Consider the following 5149-nt stretch of genomic DNA (forward strand, 5'->3'; position numbering starts at 1 on the left):
GTTCTTTGAGGTACTCTTCATTCCATCGCACACGGAACTGCTGATGGAGAGCTTTCAAATGCTGCCACCGATTAAGAATGAATTTCGTTTCTCCCTTTACTTCGGGTTCCACCGTGGACATAAGGGGTCCCCCTACAAGGAAATGACCTGGCGTCAGAGCCAGCAAATCTGTCGGATCCTCAGACATAGGAGAGAGCGGCCTGGAGTTAAGGCACGCTTCTATTTTTGCCAAGAGCGTGGAGAGCTCTTCGAACGTGTATTTTCGTGTGGCAGTGCATTTGTAAAATAGCGTCTTAAAACTTTTTACGCCTGCTTCCCAAAGGCCTCCCATATGGGGTGCCCCCGGAGGAATAAATTGCCATTGCATCTCTTGATGAATATAGGCATTCGTCACCGACTCTATTACGGCTTGAAGGAAATCGCGGGAAAGCAGGGTGGCAGCGCCAACAAAGGTTTTGCCATTGTCTGACTGGACTTGACGTGGACACCCTCTTCTGGATACAAAACGAGCGAAACCGGCAAGAAACTTTTCGGTCGTTAAGTCAGATGTAGGCTCTAAATGGATGGCCTTGGTGGAGAAACAAACAAAAACTAACACATACCCCTTTGTAATAAGACATGCTTTTCCCGTATAGTTCTTTATATCGAACGGACCGGCGTAATCCATGCCAGTATACGTGAATGGTCGGGAGAACGATGCTCTTTCTTTGGGCAGGACACCCATCAGTTGGCTTTGCAACCGCTTTTTTGTGGATCACACATACTTTGCACGAATTTACTACTGCTTTCATCAGGTTCTTAATTCTCGGAATCCAGTATTTCGACCGGATGAGGCGCACCATTAACTGGTTACCACCATGGAGAGTTATGCGATGAGTGAAATTTGCAAGGAGGCGAGAAATCAGGCAGTTATACGGAAGAATCACTGGATGCTGTTCATTGTATTGAAGGCTTTCGGAAGCCGCCACACGGCCGCACGCCCTGATCAGTCCTTGCGGATCTAGAAACGGGTTTATGCTTAGGATGGCACTTGAACTTGGCACTGGACGCTTTTCACTTAGGCAGTGATATTCCACAGGGAATTCTCTGCGCTGATTGTTTGAAATTAGGAACCGCTCGGCGGCGGCGATTTCAGTGGCCAGCAAATGCACATCAGATGGAGATGTCTGCTTTCTGCACCGCTGAATGAAGCGATGAACATAAGCAAGGACCCGTAGAGCTTTCTCAAGTTTGGAGAAACGTGCCAACAACTCTTCAGAAGGAGCTTTTGCGAGATGAACTTTTAGAGCACGCTTCTCCAGGTCGGTCACCGGAGCGTTGTCGACCTGAGTTGGCCATTGGTTGCGTGGATTTTGCAACCAAGTCGGTCCGTGCCACCATAACTGGCTATCGGCTAGATCTTGGAGGGAAACTCCTCTACTTGCCAGGTCTGCTGGATTATGCTCAGATTGAACATGAGACCAATTCTCTGTCTTTGTGGCCTGGGCGATCTTCGTCACCCTATTGGCTACAAAAGTGGTCCACTGGCACGCTGGCTTGCTTAACCATGCAAGCACTATCGTGGAGTCCGTCCAACAGTAAAGTTCGGAGTTAATCGTAGGCATCTGCGGAATGATGGCTGCAGCCATTTCGGAGAGCAATAACGCTCCGCACAGCTCCAGTCTTGGCAGCGAAACCGTTTTGACTGGTGCTACCCGGGTTTTCGCGGTTAGGAGTTGCACCATAATGGTGCTGCCCACTTCTACGCGGACATATATTGCCGCCCCATAAGCCTTTTGCGATGCATCGCAAAAGCCATGATGCTCGACCTTGAAATCTGCTCTAAAACCGAATAACTTTGGAGAAAATTAAGCCATCGCTGAAAAAGCTCATTTGGAATGTTTTCGCCCCCCCAAGCTCCTGCAGCCAAATCTCCTGCTCGAACGATAAACGGCGCTAACCAGCCTGCAGGGTCAAACAATTTGGCAATTTGGGACAGGACTTGGCGTTTTGTAAAGGACGTTTCAATAGCCAACTCTGGCGGGACGAAGAAGAATTCGTCGGAGGTTGCCTTCCAGCGAATACCAAGGGTTTTGGCAGTGCTTTCTGCATCGATCTCGAGAAAATCAGTATTTAAAAGATGGTTGCTCTGAATGGCCGCTAAAACTTCCTTTTGGTTGGAGGTCCATTTCCTCAATGGAAATCCGGCGGAATTCAGAGCGTCTCGGAGCTCTTGCACCATGAGCTGAGCTTCTTCCGTGGAGTCCGCTCCGGCTAGAACATCATCCACATACAAGAAATTTCGAATGACATTGCTAGCTTTTGGATGGCTGAGTTCTACGTCAGCTGCTAGTTGCTGCAGTACTCGGATGGCCAGGAAAGGCGCGCTATTGACTCCAAAGGTTACTGTTTTCAATTCGAAATCTCTGATTTCCCCTCTATTGTTACGGAAAAGTATTCGCTGGAATGGAGTGTGTTTCGGATCTACCCAGATCTACCGATACATTTTTTCGATATCGGCGCTGAACACGTATCGGAAATAGCGCCACTTCAGAATTTGAATGGTCAAGTCGGACTGTAAGACAGGGCCAGCATGAAGGATATCATTTAAACTGGTAACATTCGATGAAGGGCTGGAGGCATTGAATACTACACGGAGTTTAGTAGTTACGCTCTCCGGTTTTAAGACGGCGTGATGTGGCATATAATAGGCGTTGCAATCATGTGTAGGAAGAACTTGTCGCATGTGCTTTAAGTCGAGATATTCCTGGATCACCGAATCGTATCTCGCTTTCAAGGCCTCATCTCTTTTTAGACGCTGCTCATTTCTTAAGAACTGAGCCAACGCGAAAGACCTAGAATGCCCTAGCCCGGAACCGATATGTTCTGTTCTGTTTCTCGTGGTCGTTTGAAGGAAATTCATCTCGCACATGGAATCGGATTCTTTTACCAACTTTTTTGGTATATTCTCCACCTCCCAAAATTTTGTGAGTAGTTTGTCCAGTGAATTATCGTACGCGTGGGAGATCTGTGTCGAAAAAGAGGAAATTCTGCTTTGGGCTGAGGCTGACACTGGCCCAGTTAGTAACCAGCCGAAAATGGTCTCTTGCCCTAAGAGAGAGCCACAGATGTTGGTTTTTGCTCCACTCAGAAGCACCGAAAGGCAGAATGTCGGCTCCGATAAGGACATCTATTTGTGCGCTCTCATAGAATTTTGGATCCGCCAGTGGGAAATCGGGAAGATCCCGAAGGAAATTTTGCGGAATTGGGTAGGAAGGCAGATTTGTGGCTAGTTGAGGGAGGACATAGGCCGTCGTCTCCAACTGCAACGCGGGCCTTGTCGGAGATCGGATGGTGAAACTGCAGAGCTTCTTGGACTGAGCAGCTACTGTTTGGTTTAAGCCTGAGACTTGGCCTGAACCACCTGGAATGGCAATCTAATTAGATTGAACAGTCGCTCGGTTATGAATGTCGCCTCTGATCCGGAGTCGATCAGGGCGCGTGCCTTAAAGTTAGTGCCAAGATGGGAAATATTGATTACGGCAGTGTCAAGAAGGATAGCTCTTGAGCCCGTGGCGAAATAATTTTGAGCACGAAATTGGTCTGATTAGCAGAAATTGGCCTTGCCGGATTTAAAGGGCTTGAATTGCTGGAAAAGGGGTTGTTTCGGTGCAACAACGTGTGATGCCGGCCACGGCAAGTAAAATAATTGTGCGTGCTTTTGCACTCACGAAGCTGATGTCCCTTTGCAAAGCAGTTTAAGCATAACTGCTTCCGTTTAATGTAGGCTGACCGGTCGTCAACCGACATTTGGAAAAACGCCGACATACACGGACAGGATGGTTTTCCTTGTTGCACAAGTCGCAACTTTTGGATTTTGGAGCCACTTTTGTCTCGTAGGAACTTATTTTTCTAGAGAACCCACTTAAATTCATCGCTTTGGAGTGCGACTGACTAGGTACAGGCGGTTTCACATCACAGATGGCTTCTGGGGTTCGATGGCGTTCTGTGAGGAAGGTGTTCAGCTCTGCCCATGTCGGGATGTCGGCTTTCTTATGGAACGACTGCTCCCATAAGAAGAGAGTTATCTTCGGGAGCTTGGATGAACACAGATATACCAGCAGGCAGTCCCAGTTCTCAGTGTTGATGCCTAACAGTTCTAAGGCAGTCAAGCAACCTTGAACAGTACTTTGCAGTACCTTCAGGGCCGCCCCAGATTCCTGTGGTATCGACTGCACATTAAACAGTATTTTCAATTTACTGTTTACCAACAATCATTTATTTTCGAAACGCTCTTTTAGGTTTTCCCATGCAGAGCGGAAACCCTCGTTGGTGAGAGACGAAATCGAAACAATGGCATGCGCGTCGCCACTTGTTTTGGCATTTAAATGGAATAACGTTTCAACCGGAGTCAGCCGTGGATTATTGATATAAATGGCTGTGAAAAGATCCCGTAAAGTCGGCCAGCGAAGATAGTCGCCTGCGAAAACTTCTGTATTTAGGCCTGGGGCGCAGCGTTCGCGGCTGGGATGGACTGAGACGTGCCCTGCTCGATTTTATCAACGAGCTGGGCAACACACCATTTATAGACTGAATAGCAATAACCGTATTCAGCCCTGAGAATAGGCATGTTGCCTGCTGCCGCTTCGCCTGCTGACACAAGGCACTCTGAGCAGAGGTCGAATTCCTTTTCGACCTTGTCCCATAGGGTTCGGACTTGGTCGCGACGGACGCTAAGCAAATGTGTAGTAGCACAGTCGTCGGAAATCTGCGCAGGGGTTTTCACCGAAATGCTTGAAATTCTTGGAGTCTTGGGCCCTTGTGGTGAAAAAATAGACTTGGGTTTGTCAGCGGACAATTTCTTCTTATCGTCCCCGATGGGCATAATCGAAAAAATGCGAAATGGAAGGGAAGCGGTTTTGGAGCACGGTCACACTTTTGAAAATGTAGACAGATTCCTTAGACTGCACATAATAAATTTAAGCATGCCGCCGTGAACGGTATAAATCAGCGGAAAAGACCGTATAGGATGAAATGGGTGAGAAAGTGGTGTAAAATTTACAAAGTGGAAACGCCGTAGTTTCGACTAATTGGACAGGTGACTCGGAGTGAACAGCGAATTGTATAAATGACCTGTGATTTATGGTAATTAGGTCCACCTGATTTACGG

The 5149-nt window shown here is 47.7% G+C and overlaps 1 pseudogene; it reads right to left on the reverse strand.

Moving 5' to 3' along the window:
- Positions 1 to 206: 206 nt before the first annotated feature.
- On the reverse strand, positions 207 to 4864 carry LOC122756401 (annotated as a pseudogene).
- Between the last annotated feature and the right edge of the window lie 285 nt (positions 4865 to 5149).

The sequence above is a fragment of the Drosophila santomea genome, chromosome 2L (genome assembly GCF_016746245.2).
Source record: "Drosophila santomea strain STO CAGO 1482 chromosome 2L, Prin_Dsan_1.1, whole genome shotgun sequence".
NCBI classification, from domain to species: Eukaryota; Metazoa; Arthropoda; class Insecta; order Diptera; family Drosophilidae; genus Drosophila; species Drosophila santomea.